At 41.6% G+C, this 18764-nt stretch overlaps 1 long non-coding RNA gene across 1 annotated transcript in view; it reads right to left on the bottom strand.

Annotated features, from left to right (window-relative positions):
• Positions 1-1554: 1554 nt before the first annotated feature.
• LOC143693818 (uncharacterized) overlaps positions 1555-18764 on the bottom strand; it is a 29100-nt gene continuing 11890 nt past the window's right edge. The window contains exon 3 of the long non-coding RNA XR_013181796.1: positions 1555-1656. This is a non-coding gene — a long non-coding RNA (uncharacterized LOC143693818). The remainder of the gene's footprint in view (positions 1657-18764) is intronic.

Raw genomic sequence — 18764 nt, 5'->3', positions numbered from 1 at the left:
GTATCTTATCATATCATTATCTCAAGCTTATGTCCTCATTTGGAAAAGTTACTTTTCTATTACAGGCTCTTCAAAAATGGAATTAAGGTGAGCAAATAAATATTATGAAATCAATTATAGTCTTAATGATGTTTTCAAATAGCAGACCAGAGAACAGCATCATTTTATTTAGCTTGTCTGTTATACTGGTACTAACTTATCTGAACACATAAAATACACTGTACACTGCAAGAAATAAACAAGGATGGATGGATGGATGGATGGATGGATGGATGGATGGATGGATGGATGGAACGGAGAGAGTGACATATTTTCCTCATTCCCTAAAAAAATTGCCTATCTCTTATTAAGTATAATCCCTGTTTTTCCACAGACTTCTGGTGTGATTGTTGCTATTAGTCCTTTTAGGATGAAATCCACATTAAGTGCTAGACACATAAATGATTTGTAGCTGACATTTAGATACTCAGCACCAAATGACCATGCCCAGTTAGCTCAGTTCACATGAATCCACTAAAACACAGTGACTTGGGGGAACTGACCCACACATCCAGGGGGATTTAGTGCATGCTCCACCCTTTCAGAACAAAGTGCAATCCCCTGATGTGCACCTCTAACTGATTTTTCTCTGACATGACACAAATGATATTAACGGACTCAATACAGCCCTACTGTATTAGACTGCCCTACATAATTACTCTGAATAACCTTTATTTTACATCCAGCAGGTAATTTATGACAAGTCCTCATGTATATCCTTCAAGATATTCAAGTGCTGCTGAAAGGGGCTTCATTTCTTAAATTACGGCTATATATGTAATTTTTTTTTTGTCTTCACAGAAGGTACTTCTTACCACATTAAAACAGACATAAATCTACATTGCTGACTCACCTCCATGGTTTGTACTAATTCAGATTTCATTCACATGCCATGAGTGGTCATTTATTTCAATGAAGCTTTTTTCAGTAAATACAACCCATGTCAGAAACTTAAAAAAAAAAAAATAAAATTAGAACTGGATTGTTATGTATGATTGGGAATATTAATTCATCAGGTTAGTACTCATTTACTCAGGAGCCTTAAACTACCTTTGTAACTCCTGCTCTGCATTTTCAGGGGTCATTGTTGGACAGAGAGCTGTGCAATGTTCACTCAAGTCAACCTATGATGGGACCTTGGAAAAGTCCAGCTGTAAACACTGATCCAGCTGTAAATACTGCTCAGCCTAATCACAACAGTCTGGCTCTTATTGACATCAAACCTCCCCTTCTGCCTCACCAGTGCCGTTGGAAGGCTCCAAGCAGCTTCCACTTACCTGGGAAAGCAGCCCATGGTAGCTCCTTGGCAGAACAGATAATGCTCGGCCAGTGATGTCACATTATAAACAGCAGGGGGAAAGTGTTGATTTTTCCATCAGAAACACCATGAAAGAGTCTTCCTCTGAAATATCTCTGTCTGACATCCCAAAACCAAAACCACCATGGCAAATGATCAACTGAAGTGCAGAGAGTGGAATAATATGTTTCCTCCAGAACAGCAGACATGTTTCTTACCCTTTGTTCAGTGGTCCCAACAGATGTTGTTCCCTGAACTGGACTCCCCCCACTCTCCTGAATTTGTGGTTTCACTGAAGAGCTAAGTCCCACAGGATGACTCTGTTGATTGAATTGACAGGTTAGCGGTGATCTGAACTGAATCTACGTTAAATCAGCTGATGATATCCTGGGTCTCAAAATAAAGAATAGATAAAATATTGGTGAAGGTAGGTTTTCATTAAAACATTTTAGAATAAAAGCTTTGTCAAATTCGAGCTTTGCACAATTTGTAGAACTGATCTTCTATAAATTGAACCTTTAGCACTTGTTTTAAAATATGCCTCTACTATTTTTTTCATACTGTGAAATCTTCCAAGCAATTATAAACAAATTATCATTCAGCAAAAGCACTGATAACAAATCTGACCTGTCTGAAAGCCTAGGGACAGGTTCCCATGGCAGCTCTACAGGGTGCCAAAAAGAGGCAGAAGGAAAACAGACATTAAGGAGGAGCTTTCCCTATCCTAGAAAAATCCCAACAGGAGAGGCAGCACCCTGTCATTAACTGAAGGCATACCTGTGCTTTATCACCCTTCTTTCCAAGGTCTGGTTTGATCTCCATCTGATGGATCTTAAGGAAGGATGGGTTGAGCTGCTGCCTTTACAAGGGGAGATGAATGCAGCAGCTCCACCAGAGACAGATTCTCAGAGTTAGGGAAGTGTTTGGGGCCTGAGCAGCTGGAGGGTTTCCTTGCCCTGTGGCTAGATTTCCATGTAGGAAAACCAGAGAAGAGAATTCAGTTAAGAAGAGCTGCTGGTTGGAGAGTCTCCCTTGGAGGTGCACTCAGCAAGGCAGAAGCTGTGACAGAAATCAGCTCCTGTCTCTGTGGGCACTCAGCCTCCAGCCTTTACAGCCCATCTGTCCCTTCCAGAAGCAAGCACAGTTTTAGGAGATTTGTGTGACAAAAGCCTGCAAGGGAACTCCTGTCTCTTTTCATCTCTCTGTTCCTTCTTCCAGCCCTGCTAGATTTCCCCCATCTAATCTAATAATCTATTAACAAAGACTTTTTTTTTAAATTCCCCCCAGAGAATTTAGTTCTCAGCCTCTGAGAGTGGCAGCTGATCCCTAAACCTGCCTTCTGTTCCCTGAGCAAAGGCCAGGCTGATCCCTCACCCACCTGGCCAGGCTTCCTGCTGTGAAGAGGATCTCCTTGGAGAAGAGAGCAAAGAGCATCTGGACCTTTGTACACAGTAGTGAACTTTGGGCTGGGCACAGTGACCTGACCCAGGAGCAGCTCAGGAGCAGCCTCAGGGGTGCTCTGCATCTCAAGCAGCTGTGGGAAATGTCCATAAGTAAAAAAATAAAGCACAAAATGCTTACACCCAGAACTGAGCTAAGGCTCCCAGGAGTTCCCAGGTCACCAATCCTGTCACTGATTCCTGTGCCTGATGTCCCAGGCTGAAAGCAGCTCCTTTATTTCCCACCCAGACACAAGTGGGGCAGTCCCTGCTGTCTGCAGGAAATGCTCTGAGCCCTCTTCCCCTCTGCCACCACCCCAAATGTCCCACCCAAACCACAGAGCTCCTCTGGAGTCAGAGCTGCTTTGGGGCCTGGCTCTGCATATCCAACAGGAGGTGTGGAATATTTCTGAGGGATGAAGTGTCCTTGGCAAAGCCAACTTTTGTACCACTGGGTATTAACTGATTTTCCATAAAACTTCATTTGTTTCCTGTCTAATTCTGCCTAGCACAAAGAGTTTTAAACAACCTTCTGCAACTTCTCTACTTGCTTGCCTTTCATTTTCTCCAGAAATTAAATACATTGCAGCAGCATATCCTTAATGTTTATTATAGAATAAATGACTTATTCAGACATAAAAATACTTTGAGCCCTGTTGTGATATGTACAATGGTATAACAGATAACCCAAATACAGACAGTAAATATGATGCCAGAAAATAGCAATACATATTTTATTGGGAGAAACTTGTGCTCTTCAGATGTGGCTTTGATTTAATATCTCTTTGGGCACTGTAGTTTAGCTGATTTAACTTTTAGTCAAGAAGATGAGTAATAAGGATTTAAACTATATGGTTTTCAAACTGCAAATTAGTTATCTGACTGGTTTTCACTTATAACAATGTAAAAGTACTGCAGTATTTAATTTACTGGTATAGCAAACAGTGCCTTAATCAATTTAAATCTCTTCTTCTCTTTTCATTCTTTCAGTAGATAACAGAGTTGTATAAACTGATACAGTTCATTCTACTTTGAGCTTTTAGACTGAGGGAAAGGAGGTGACCGCTCAATGTAAATGTGGGGGGAAAAATTCTTTCTCAAATTACGAGCTCTTCACAGATCCTGATCTGATTTGTACTGTTGCTGAAATCAAGCCTTTGTAGACCAAGAACATTGTGCTCACAAGATGAACTTCTGAGAAGATAGTAAAATTAAGGCATGCATATCAAAAGAATGAATCAGGCATGTCCTTCAGAATGAAGATAATGGATGAAACCTACAGTGATCATTGGGAAACCTCAGTGAAATAAGAATATTTTCATCCTGGAGCAACACATTTCTAATTTGATATTACTTTCTCGGTAACCTTGACTAAATATTACAGACTGCAAGGTGGACATCCTCAAACATTTGCCTGTATATGGAGAACAGACTGTGCCCATTGGAGGAGCTGAATCAGTGCAAGATCCTTTCCATTAGAAGCACATCTGGCATTCCCCATGGCTGCCAAGCAGATGTTTTAAGGAAGTCACTTGAAGGAAGGGTGAGAAGATCCATTTTGGTAATGGGAGCCCTGCCCAAAGGGTAAATGAGCTGCTGGGCAGCCCTGTGCACACACTGCTGAGCTCTGCACACTCAGAGCCCTGCCAAGCACTGGCACCAGCCCAGGTGAAGGAGCCCCTGCTCCATCCTGCCCTGGTGATGGATGCAGGCACACAGAGGGGCACAGAGGTGAGAGCCAACAGCCCCAGAGCTGCATTCATCCAACATCCAAGCACAATTCCACTCTGCATTCCCTGCCTTGTTACCAACTGAGCTGCTGCGGGTGTAAATCCATGGGCATGGCTGATTCCCCAGGAACTGAAATAAATGGCTGCTCCTTTCCTGCCCTGCCAGGGCTGCACAGCCAATGGAGTCCTAGAAAAGGGAGCTGCTTTCAATTCTGGCCTACCAGCACTGGCATCAACTCAGCTCTCCCTACAAAATCTTCATGGCTGATGAGGCAGAGAGCAGCAAAGGCAGAACTTTGGCTTTCAGACCACAGATGAAGCTTCCAAAGGTTTCTTCTCTTTCTTTTGTCTCTGACAATTAAAAATAGATTAAAGCAGAGTCACTGCAAGCAGCATATCTGCAAGCACAAACCATCTTTATGCTGTACACAGGCAGAATCCCACTTGGAGATGGAGCACTGAGACACAGAGTCCCTTCTCAGAGCCTGTGTATTTTAGAGAAGTGTTTTAGAGAGCTCTCTCCACCCCACTGATGGCATCTCTGACACGGCATCCACTGCCACAGCCTGCTTTCCTACTGCTCTCCCTCTACTGTGTCTGACAGCATTTTTAGCATTTCACTGACCTAAAAATGGCTTCTGACTGTTCCTGAAAATGCAAATAAAGGTTCCACTAAAAACAGCACTTAGGGGGAAATGAGGATTAAAGAGCAGGTGGCACTTAAACCATGTAAATGTGAGTGATGTCAAACTGACTGCAGTGACAGAGCTCAAGTGCAATCTAATGGTGCTTTCTGCTCTTTGAAGTGAAGCATTTAAACATTGCCATGTAAGGCTGTTTAAAATGCACATTCTGTGACACTTTAATTCAGCTACAGTAGTGGTTTGATAAATCTCCTATTTCTGATTGGCACACAGCAAAAGGTCTCCCACACCTCTTATGTGTTGAGTCCTGTAAATTTAACAGCATTTTTTTTTACACTGTGTATCCTGCAATATTTCTGTGCTGGAAAACCTCAACTTATAAAATCAGCGTCTCTAAAATTTTTGCTGTACCCTGCAGCCAGACCTAACATGTGGCACATTTGAAGGCCTAAAATTTGCAGCTTTAAAATTTCTCTGACTGGAATAATTAGATACTGCTTTGTATGCCTGCTACAATGTTTTGCACATAAATTACTTATAAACCACTGTGAGATTCAAAGATGAATTTGACAGGGAAAAATAGGTATTAACTCCTGTGAGTAATTCAGGCATGTCAAAACTATAAATTGTTGCCTTACTTTTTTTCTTTTTATGACTTGTGACACAGGAATGGATTATCTCTGCACACTGTTTTCTACTTAGGTTATGATTTTTGTCATTCAAATAAAGGCAGAGCAAGAAAGAATGAAAATAAATTATTATGGCTCACTGTAAACTATTTGCTGATAGTCTTAAAAAGGAAATTAATAGAAAAAATGTATTCCTAAATTTCAATTCTAGTATGAGAACTGTAACTTTAAGGGAAAAATCATGTAAAATTAACTAATGTATATCTAGTTTTGGCACAATTATTTAATTCTCCATGCTGCAACATCTGACAGCAACTCACATACAATGACCTTGAAGTTCTAAAAATAATGAGTAAAATTTTTACCTTTCCTCTCCATTGTTACAGTTCAGTGTCACTACAATTTAATCACCTGGTGCCATTTTCCCAGCTGGTTGTAATTCTTGTCACAGAAATGAAGAATTTGAAACCTTTTCCAGATCACTTTTAGCATTCTGCATTTGGTTCCATTGCTAATTCTATCCCCACATTCATCTACAGGCACAATCTCTGAATACATTTTGTAAGGGTTCACTGAGCCAACCAAGTGAAATAGGGAATAATAACAAAATGAAACTTCTCTTTCCTTGCTGAATGGTGCATCACCACATATCACTAGAAGACATCCCAATTCTTATAAATCACACTGCACCAGGCATAAGAAAGGGGAATGACTCAGGAGAAAAGGAAAAATATCATTGGTGCGCTCTTAAAGTAATATCAGAGTCACTGATAGATGCCTGCAAGTGTGACTGCACTGTGACATACAGGTGTATTTCACTTGTTGTGCAAGAGATTGTATCAGGGTACTCTATTTTAACAGCAGAATGATGCACTCCAGTAACTCTGCATCCCCATTCTGAGCCTGACTCCAAATTCCATCATAAAGCCATCATTCCGTGGATTCTGTTGTACAAAGGGTCAGCAAACTCAACGTGCCAGTCACACAGCCTGCTAAGGTTTCCCGAGGTGACTTCTCCTTCAAGTACTGAGACGTTTCAGGAGGAAGGTCAAAGTCCTCTGGTTTGCCAGTGAATTTGTCCTTCAGCTCAACCTGTCCTTGCAGAGAGGTTTCCTGCAGCACAGAGATGCCCCGTGCCCCTCTGTGCCTGGCAGAAGGTCCAAGTCTCTCAAAGCCCAAATCTCTCAGGGACAGAATTAATAACAGACTGCCAGGAAGTACCACAGCCCAGTTCCCATCCCTTTTCCCTCCAACACACCTTCTCAAGGAATGAAACGCACTGCAAACACAAGCTGAAACATGGGGAAATGCAAAATGTGGGGAGCCTGTGCTACCCTAAACACAAATTTAACTGCCTGGGGCAGAACTCTCTGAGAGGGTTTGTGCTCAGCTCAGCACAGGGAGAGGTCAATGCTCAGATGAATTTTTTCCAGGCAGGCAGAGCTCAGTGTCCTTCCCTGTGTTCAATGGGTGCCCCCAGGCTTCCTTCACTCCCCCTATTCACTCCCCTGAATGCAGAACCAGACTGTGACACAGTTTATTTCAATTGAGCTGGCCTCTGCTTTGGGTAGGACTGCAGCTGGTGGGTCTTAATTCCAAGCTGAATCCAGCAATGCCAGCTCAAAAATGTGGCTGGTGAGGATTGCTTCACACAGACTCCAAAATCATACACTGTGTATGGGACTCATCAACTCCTGACCATCCCAATTCTGGATAAAGCAGGTGAATGAAAAAAAAAAAAAAAGCCACTGGCAACACAAGAAACCGGGCAAGGCTCTGGTCCAAACTGATCTCCACAGACAAGACTGAGCCAAAAGTCACATTCTGTGGCCAGCACGTCTACAGGACTCCAGAACTGATTGTAATTAGGGTCAGGCACAGATGTAAAGAACCCTACAGAATTAATAATACTGAAATGAGTTCCTTCAGTTTCAACTTTCAGCTGCAAAATATAGCTATTTAATATCCACGGACACCACTAATATTATTTTGCCTTTTCTTTCTGAAAGTCGGTGAAAGAGATGGGAAACAGAACACACATCCCAATGTAATGCTTGCAGTTCAAATAATCACAGGCAATCAGCTGTGTGCATGTCCACAATCACTACAAAAAATGTACAGAAAGAATCTCAACAATGTTTCTCCTGACCAGTATTACTCAGATTATACAGCTGTTAAAAGTAAATGTTATATTTATCTTTTACGTGTGCTCTCTGGGGAAATTTAAGAAAAACCATGATGAACAATACCCTGGGTTTAATGAAGATAATAGAACAGATGTAGACTGACCTGATTTTAGTCATGCTCTGCACATTTGAGAAGCATTAAAAACAATCAATAGGGCTGATATATCTAATAGATAAATTCAAATTTCCACTACTTTCCTGCACACACCAAGCAAAAGCTGCTATGGAATAAAAAATGAAATACGCAACAAAAGAGGACTTTTTAATTCCTAAAGAATGCAATATAAAAGTCATAAGAAAAAATTAAAAACAAGAATAAATTCATTTCAAGGACTGTTATTCTAGGGTTTTGCCATTAGCATCCAAATTCTGAAAATAAGAAATAGCAGATGCTTGGAAGCAGGATCTGAAAATAGAGCAGCATTTTACTTCAATAGGAGGCTGAAAAGGTATAGATTAGTGCTGAAACAAGAGGAACACTTTAAGGAATATTTTTACTTGATGCAATTTGCCAGTAACACTACAGAAATTCAGAACAGGTGTCAGGAACTCAGTGGAAATGCACCTCTTAAATCTACATTCACATCTGCCCTCTTGCTTTCACACATCAGTTGTTGACAGGGAAAACTCTTAAATACACATCCCAGTATCCAGGTCATTTCTCAGACAGACTTCCTCAGAATTTGGATCCACAGAGACTCTGATTTGGCAGCCATACACAACAGCATCAGGAGGCTCTGCTGGTTTCACCTGGAATGAGTTCAAACATCTCCTTTGCAAACAGCATCCAAAGGAATGGGAGGACACTTTTAATTAAGAGCTCTACAATTAAATATCAAACAACACATCCCAGTCTCAGCCTGACCAGGAAGTGATGCTTGGGTCTCTCTTGACATCAGTTCTTTCTTCACCTTCTGCCTCTCCTGTCCTTGTCCTGCTCTCAACCACAATTTCCCTCAGCTAATGCTGCATGCTGCAGTGTGCACAAAGGCAAAATGTGTTCCAAAGGAATTCAATAAAAAAGCTGTTCCCCTGCATTAAGGCACCAGTATTAACCTTCTCTAATTCTTTTCATGTACTCTTATTTGATTAAGGATTTTTTAATTGTACTATAATGTTAAATGTTCCCCATCTGTTCAGGAGGGTGGTGCCATTCTCCAGAGGAAAGAATGAACTGAGAGGGATTTGCTCTGGAGGTGACTTTTGGGGCTTTGCTGCTGCTGGCTGATGCTTCCATCACAAGCACTGTATAAATATCACCAATTGTATGGGGCACTTGGCAACAGATAAAGGAATGGCACTGACTGGACCCTATGGATAATGTGTGAATGTCCTGGAATGAGACAGTCTGCTCTGTGTCCCAGAGCAGACTCTTCCTATTAGTGATATTGGGATAATTTCCATCATTATGAGGAGTTCATTGTGCTAAGGCAGTAAAAGCACACACCCCCAGTTTTATTTATTGTCTGCTCTAATTTTGTTATTTCAGTTTAACACATTTATGTTCCAAGTGTAATAGTGGTTTGAATTCATGCCCAGCTTACATAATAGAAATTCATTTGCTAAAAAGGTTTTCTTTTAGTATCAGGTGTCTTCTGAAAGGACAAATATAGCTCTGGCATTTCCCTTCTCTAATCATGTTACTGAAATACATAAAAAAGCCCTTTAGAGATTAATGTGATCTGGTTGTGCAGATATGATAGAGTTCTTACCACCTAGAACCTTCATTAAAAATCCACATAACAAAGGAGAATGACAGTTCTCCATAAATCCAGTTTGATATCTGAAACCTCCATGGGGAAAAAAAAAGCATCTATCACTAAGAAGCAACAAGAAAAAATCTGTTATTTTCACAGTATTTCAGATAATAATTTCAAGGATAAAAACCTGTTTCATACAGAAATATTGGCATGTCTTCCGAGCCATTCCTTCAATTTGCATCATTAAATGCATTTACTATATTCATAACACATAAAATGTGTGTCCATGGATTACAGGGCTCAACAATTTAAAGCTTCAAACTTTTGCTCTAAAAAAATCAAATTCCATGCAACACCTTCCCTCAAGTGTGGAAGTGCAGCTGACATTGGCAGTGCCTCCCTGACACCAAAGCCAGCTGGCGAATTTACCCCACCTCTGCATTCCCCAGTCACATTTTGTAACCTGGCTGTGAAGCCCTTGCTCTGTTTGGGCTGGAACTGGATGTGCAGATGAGCTGGCACAGCACAATCAGCTTTTCTCCTCCAGTCTGCACCCCCTGCTGCCCCTGGGTGATTTCCCTGGCCTGTCTGGATGCAGGGACTGGTGTCCCAGGTTACACCCTGGCCACAGACTAAATATCCCAAAAATCTCTGTTCTCCCTCTCACCTGGGAGCTCATTGTTCACAGAAACTGCCCGAGGCCCCTTCCCCTCCACAGCAGCCCAAACCCAACTGTGAACAGAAATTCCTCTTGGCAGCCTGCAGGGACTTCTCCTTTCCAGCCTCTGATCCATCACTAGGGGGTTTCAACACCCTCTGACCTGGCAGTCACTTTTAACATTTCTCTACCTTATCTCTACTTCTTTTCATTCTGCTGCTAGCCTGACTTCTCTCTGCTCACCTTTGCTTCTCATTCTGCAGTGGCCTGGCAGTTCTTTTAACTCCTCCTTGTAGAGCCTGTCTCATTCCCCTCCAGTTTGCACTGAGGTGCCTCATGAGGCTCAATCTGTGACTGAGTACCTTCTCCCTCTTCACACCAACAGCACCTGCAATCGCTTTGTCCAGAGTTTAGCACAAGGATGTCAGTTCTGACAATTCTAATCCAGGCAGTTCATTTCTGATGCTCTAAATGAATCACTACAGGTGAAATCTGGAAACCAAGCTGCTGGTTCAGAGGAAAGCTGTTGCTGCTTATGAGCAGAGCAAAAAAGGAACTTAATACCAAAAATCAGATTTTTCTCCCAGAGATGATGTTATCTGTGACTCTGAGGAAGATCTTTTGAAATGTTAATAAACTATATGGGATTAAGGTGTCTTGAAGACACCAGTGTCCCCATGAATTCCTGCAGTAAACAATAACAGAGTAAGGAAATGATACTAGGAATAAAGATGCTGTGTGAAGTCCAGCCTCAAAGGGATCAGAGATGAGGCATAAAGGTGCCCATTTAAAAGGGAAGCTGAAACATTTAGCTTATCTAGCTAAACATATTATGGCCATCTTAGAATTATTTTTATAATAGCAGAACCATATTTAGCTAATGCTCCACAAATGGAACTAATTAAGCTGCATTTAAAGTATTTTCTTAACAATTTATAATGGTCTATTTCCAGGAAATCAGACTAATGAGGCAAGTACTTAATTTTTGAAGTTATTTTTTAAGAATTTGCATAAATTGGCATGGCTACAGAAACTTAACACTTCCTTGGAAGTTCTAGACTGCTCTGTGTTGCTAATAAGTTAGAGGAGATATGGTAGGTGAGGGGGGCAAGCCAGCCTTTACCACACAATGCTGATAAAACAGGTAAGTCAGTTTTATTTTTACCTTTCCAGGGCTACAATCTATCAAAAGTCTGCGCAGACAAAAAGCTAAGTAAACTTGCAGAGAGAATGGAACCCAAATTTTTCCTTTCACCTTACTTACATTGCTGCTCTTCATCTCTTGAATCTGGTGGGATTTTTTTAATCACAGCACACATCCCATTGCTCACTTACTAAACCAAATTCTAACCTGGACTCTTGATATTACAAATAGAACAAAAAATACCAGCTGAAAGTAATGAACTCAGAGCATTTCCTGGAAAGAAAAGGACAGCAAACCTTCAGGGCACTGGTTCAGGTCTCACACTGACACCTGCTCAGAACAGCTGAACCAGCTCTGCTGCACAGAGGGGCTCTGGGCCATACCCTGTCCTGTGCTGCTCCTTCATTTCTGGGGCAAACCCTTGGGATTGATGCATGTGGTTACATGGGTGAGGGGACTGAGGTACAGGGAGCAGAAAGTCTGGGTAAAACCCCTTCTGCCCATTTCTGATATTCCAGGCCAGTATCTCCCTTCCTGAGGAAAGGCTCAGAGAAGGAATTTGAGCCATTCTAACTCCCTGTCAGCATACACCTGGCATTCAAAGCTGTCTCCAGCCCACAGCACCTGTTCACAGAGCTGTGCTTCTGCTCGGGTTGTTAAAGCTGTGTAAACCTCAGAAGAAGATGAACAATATGCCAAAAGATATACAAAAGCAAATTAATTAAATTTGACTAACCTAGCCTGCTAAGTCTGGTTTGCACTGAAAATGTCTGGCTGCTATTAGAAGACATATTTGTAAATTACCCACACAATTTTCACCAATATAATCTTCCTTTCCAATGTCTACTTTAAAGAAATGCAATTTTTTTTTAATTAAAATTCAGTAAAACCAAACAGACCCATTTAAAGCTTGTCAATACTGTCCCTCATTTCAGGCAGCACAGTTTTAGACAACACAGATACATCAGGTGTCGTCAGACAGAAATCTCCAATCAAGGTAATTTGTTTAAAGATCACAACCATTTATTTAGAGGCCCTTGTTTAATCACAGAGCAGTTTCAGGAGCTATAAAGCACTTTCTAAGTTCTAAACTGTAGTAAAACACCTTCAAAGAAATATGACTTAATGAAATTAACAGTTTCACCAAACACTCTTGCAGCAGAAATGAAACAAAAACACTCATTTGGTAGGACAGAATTATATATATTTAATTATTATTTTTTAATAGTTGAAAAGTCTAATTCACTGAAATCAGGACTGATCTTCCCCTAAAAATCAGTGACTCCCATACTGCCTACTATAGAGGATCTGGAATTTCTTCTGAACTACTTTCAGGTACCAGTGCACATTCACTGAGTCTCTGCTGGTAAAAAACTTACCAAAATAAAGCCATTTTGAGGAAAAAACAGTTCCCACTCATCCAAACACACCTTTTGCTACACATGCAGTAATTTTTGCAAACCCTTATTGCTCACATCAAGAGTGAACATTTGGATTAATTTTGGCTGGGGCTTGTACAGAGCAAAGTGTGAATCCTCACACGCTGGTTTTGGAAAGTTTTAAATGTTTTCCATTTTAAATTTACCATTGTAAAACGGTCACAAAAACCCTGCAAGATCACAGCTAACAGAAATTACAGCTGGTATGCCTACATCTGGTGTGTAGGGAGTTTGTTAAATTTGCAAGAATTCTATCATTTAATTGCATTATTTTCTAATTCTCCAGCAAAGCTTTTCTGCAATGTTCAGTCTAAGAAAGAAGTTTAGTCTCTTAAATGCCTGACAATCTTCCAGAACTCTTCTGCTAAAGCTTTCATTCAGAACTATGTTGAAAAGAGAAGCTGAGTAAAAGACAACAGAACTGTGAGTGCTTTGAGGCATTTCCCCAGTATTTCTGTGTTTATCTACATCTTCCATGAGACATAAATCAGTGGTAAAAGTGCAGCTACCTGGTGCTATTGGCCAAATAAACAGGCTCTAACTTTTGATATTACCAGTGTGAAATCTTTCTCACATCCTTTTCTGTTTTGTTGCTGAAAAAACATAAAAAACAAATGTCAAGGAGTCATTAAAACTTGTCAGGCTGGAAAGGTATCACAGGAGGAGAGAGAAAACATGCTGTGAGCAACACAGGGTGTTTCTCACAGTCAGAAATGAGGGTCAGTCGGAGGGAAAAGAACTGTAAGCTCCAAGGAAAGATCTAGATGGAACTAAGTTAGGCATTTAGTCATTTTTACCCTTTTCTCTGCATGCTTTGAGCTTTGGGGGAATGGAGGGGACAGGGAGAAGTGTTTGAAGATGCTGGTTCAGAGTCAATTTAATCAACTTCACAGTTCCTGAGACTTAAAGCACTCATAGGTACAAATTTCAGCTGGATTGATGGTGCTAGAATAAGCAGGTCACATCATGTCACCCTCAGCGAGATGCCAAATGTCAGCCCCATCACTGGAGGCCAGAAGGAACATGTGAGCACAGAGCACACCCAAAAATTGCCGTTCTTGCTCTCCAGGAGTCAGTTCAGCCCCCCTGGCTCAGTCCCAGACACCACAGGCGGAGGCGCCCCGCACAGCCCCGACTTCCAGAGCAGAGAGAGAGAGAGAGACCCCCCGCCCCGCTGCTTCTGCTCTGTGCCCCAGGAGCTGGAGATTTCTGGCACCTTCCAAACCCACATCTCCTCCGCTGCAGCCTGACATTCACCCCTTTAAGGAAAGGCAAAGAAAAGGAATCACTTGTCCTCTCCCATCTTTCTGGCTTAGACCTTTCCTTAGACCAAAGAGAGGTAGAGACCCTCATGTAGAGCAGCACGATCACCCCGACGAGTGAGAGTTGTTTTGGGCAGCTGATTTCACAGCTTATTTAACGACGGATAGATCTGAGTCATTCTCCTAACACAACACAACAAGCGGGAGCCCGAAAAAAGCCTGGAGCGAGCAGAGCAATGACACAAACACCGATCAGGGAGCACAGCCCAGATCCTGCCCTCGGGAGCTGTGGGGGCACCTGAGAGGCTCCCTGACCTGGAAGCCATTCCAGGCCCGGCCATTCCAGCTCCAGCTGCAGCGTGTGCCAGAGCACCTCATACTGTGGATCGCCTGAGAATAGCAGGGGCAGACACATGGGGAAATATGGGATTATTGATAACTCTGCTTCAGAGACAGAAGAAATAATAATGCTGCTTTCTTCCAGCTGCCCAGTAAGACAGCTGAGTTCATAAACAGAAAGTTCATAATCTGACTGTAATAGATTTTGCTTCCTCAGGCAACACAAGGCTATGAAAGTGTTTAAAATGGACTTTTCTCTGTGTAATCAATAAAGCTTTCACAGAGATTGGTTCTGTTCCAAAGGCTTTTCAGCTGCTTGCACAGGACTTCCAAACACCAAATAAGCCTTTTATCAATTTCTATTTTATAACTTTCTCCTATTTCTTTATAATCCCTCCTCAGAGTACACAGAATGTAATGGCAAAAGATTTATTTAAATCATGATCTAAAAAAAACCCAAAAAACAACTCATCATTTCTAACTGAGATTGTCACTATGTGCAACTTCAGTTCTAGGGACAGAAAAAGTATTTGTATTTTATAGTCCTCTCCATGATATCTGCATTTGAAAGTATGTCCAGGCTCAGAACCTCCTAAGGGCCATTGAGTGGGTATTGGCTTTACATGGATTGCCACCAAAAACGGGAGGTTTAAATGCATCTATCATCAAAATAGGACATCACCAAAATCAGGATATTCACCTTCTTATCCAAATAGATCAATTTACAAGGATTTCTTTTTTTTCCTCTTTATCATAAAATGTTACTTGTCACTGTAATCACGTGGCAGAATTTTGACTGGGCACACCACACCTAAAATTATAAAACCTTAATTTGGGCTTTTGTGTACAGCACCTCTGCAATCAGTTCAGAGGGACATGCATTAGCCCTTCTCCCACAGCAGTGTTCACCCTCTAACCACTGACCACAGGCTCTGGCACAAGTAATTCAGGGGCTGGGCATTTGCAATAAATAATCAGAATTTTTCTGTATGTATTTCAGAATAGTTCATCTGACTTTCCATGACTTTCCATGGCTTCTCCTGTGGTCGCAGAGGTTAAAACTCCACTGCAGGTCTGTGTACAACAGAACCAAAACCAGCTCTCAAATCACCCATCCTTGCCCATTTTCCTAGCTTACATGGACTTTCTCCCCCCCTGGAATCAAGCTGAGTACACTGCCAGGCAGAGCTTTTGCTCTCAAGGATTCTCTTCCTCTGCAGAAATCATTATGCTGAATTTCACCCAGAGAAAATGGTCCAGGGGAGAATTGAGTGGATGCCTTACCCTTCATTGCACAATGCTGAAAACTGCCATGCAAAGTTGACTTCACTGCTTTTGCAATGAACAGCAAGGGAAGCTGGATAGTGCTAGGACTACTTAATGTGTTCTTGTAACATTGGCTTCCCTCATATACCAGCCATTTTCCCTAACAGAATTACAGCAACAGGGACCCTGAACATCCATTTCTCAAGAACTGAAGATTTCCTGCAGGTGCTAAGTGCCCCCAACTCTCAGAGAGATCATCCACATTCTGAGATTTTAACCTGCTCTCATTCTTCTCTTGACTTCCCTTGCAGGAGCTTGCACAAATGAGGCATAAGGAACAAGACCAGACTATCTGCAGATGGAAGCCATGGGGAGATAAATCAGGGAGGGAATTTGAAGTCTTGTAGTTGTTCTCCACTACCCCCCTGTGTGGCCACATTTAGTCCATACAAAAATATTCCTGGTGTGGGAATTACTATGCCCACAGTGGAGCTACTGCAGAATTGCCACACTATGGGAACTGGGGCTGCTCCACATATTTTATAGCTGGGCCCATGCACTAATTCCATTTTATTCTAGATAAGATGTTTCTTTAACCTCTAAGTAAATACTGGGCTTTTTTTCATTAGCAGCAGTCAATGAGTGGTTACCTCATATTTATGATCTGATATTTTTATCATCTCAGCACCGACTGTCTTATTACCTTCCCCTGCCAAGCACAAGCTCTTGATCCACCACTTTGAACTCTGAGGGTCTCAGAAAAGATCAATTTTTTTTTCTCTGATCTGTGGAGAAACTATTAAAATTGTATATAATCTGCTCTGAGAGGTGCCAGGGACTTGAAGAGCTCGAGTATTTTTTTCCCTCTGAGAAGATGTGGTCAGTGTTGTCACAGGAGAAAAAACAGACAATGTTTGGTATCTGTAGAACTTATGTATTAACAAGGCTGAATATTTAGGCAGTGAGAAAGTAAAGTGACCTAGAGTAGCAGTTTCAATTTATTTCAGCTGCTGATTTCCACATCCATTTCAGCACTCAGGAGGTGCTGTCTGCAGCTGTGACATCCTGGTAGCACATTTCTGAACTCTACCCTGAAGTGCCTCTGTCCCTCCTGTTCCAAATGTCACCATCAGTGTGTTCCTCTCCCCTGAATTAACAGCCAAGGCCCTGAGCCCTGTGCAGTCTGTCAGGGTGATGGAAATGCAGCACTCAGGGCTGGCTGTATTCCCAATGACAATCCAGTTACTTCAGATTCATTAAACAACCATGAAAAAATACCTTTGGATTGCTGGGCTGCCACAAAAATTCCCTATGATTCTGTGATATTCCCTGTGATATTCCCTGCCACAGAGAGCCATTTTGTCTTAGCCTTCCATTGCCTAATACACTTTAAATGTACTCTTTAAAATAGATATTTCTTTTACAGTCCAGAAGATTGCAGCAATGCTAGTGACTACTGAACCCAAAGCAAGTATTTATGAGCAATGTGGGCCAAGGAACACTCCTACCAAGACACAGTTATTACAAGTTAAATCATAAACTGCTTGCAATTCACATCTAAGATGCTTACACAAAAAGGACAAATGCTACCCATGATTATATTAACAATAACAGTTTGTCTCAACCAGCACAATAATCCTCCTGCTCTGCCTAGCAATGCTCAGGCTTCAGCAGCAGCACTGATGTGATTCAGTTTGGGACGTGACATTTCAAAAAGACAAATTGAAATCCAAGCAGATGAGAACAACAGAGATGACAAAAAGGCTTAGAAAATAGGATTCAGAAGGGTTTATGCTTTGCATTCGTTCCACATGTATAAAGAAACTGGCTTGAGAAATATCCCTCAGAGAAAGATGGAGTAAGAAAAAATCGCAGTTTCACTGAATGCTGAAATTGCTGCGTTTATCAATTTCTGTTTAATAATTTGGGTGAAGACAAGAAAAATGAATGGGCAGACAAGTGAGGTTATTTTCCCATTTGTTATGGCACAACATCATATGGAGGTGTCATAGTTGTGGAATATGAGGAGGTGCTCGCTGAAGGTGCTCTGACTGCAGGAGTATTTTCATGTCTGTGTCCTGTGGTGCTAAGTGAACACTTCTTCACTGTTTAATTACCTGCCCTCACTCTGTGCCTAAACAGAGGGCTGAACAAAAGGCCTTGTATTTCCTGAAAGGTTACCATTTCTTTCCTAGTCATTCAAGTTCTTCCATCATGTTCAACACTACAATTAAAATGGTAGAGAAAATAAATTTCCTTAAAAATAAAACAAATAATAAGGCCAGAACACACTTTTGTTCTCCTCCTTCCTTTCCCTAGAAATGTTTTGCAGAAGAAAAACAAAAAGGAAAGGCATCCAAAGCTATCCAAACTAGACCCTGAATGTTTCATCCTGTAGTCCAGAACTGGTGACAGCACCAACAGCCAAGGTGGGTCACAGTCCCTGGGGTCCCAATCCCTGCAGGAGAACAGCTGCAGAGGGAAGGAGAGAAAACAGCAGCAGCTCACTCAGAGGCTGCATTTCTGGAGAAGGTTTAGTGCCCAGGGCATTTTCAGAGACTGCAGCTATCAAAATCCACATGTTTCTAGTAAATGTCTGTAAAATGGGATTTTTCAGAGGCTGGTGACTTGATAGGCAAATTTCACAGAGACAGAAAGAACTCATCCCAGGCAAAGATTGTTCCTCTGATCTCAAGTCTCTGCTCCACCATGCAGAGGATATGAGATAATTTGGATTAAATGCTTATGTGGTTTTATTAGCATGGCTAGTAAGACTTTTTCCTCAATTCAGTTTCAGAAAATGGCTATTTCAGCTGCAATAGCAGGGAGAAGTTATCTGAAAGGAGACAGTGGCAGGGGAAGGAGGGAAGGTCACAGGCACTTTGAAGCTACAAACCTACCTGAAAAGAAGGTCTTACAGTAACATGTGCTGGGGGATGGTAACAATAAGGGGCACTAACAAGCCCACCTTCCCTATCTATGGAATACCAAT

The sequence above is a fragment of the Agelaius phoeniceus genome, chromosome 4, assembly GCF_051311805.1.
Source record: "Agelaius phoeniceus isolate bAgePho1 chromosome 4, bAgePho1.hap1, whole genome shotgun sequence".
Taxonomy (NCBI): Eukaryota; Metazoa; Chordata; class Aves; order Passeriformes; family Icteridae; genus Agelaius; species Agelaius phoeniceus.
Note: the sequence above shows the minus strand (reverse complement) of the source record. Positions and strands in the feature narration are given on the sequence as shown.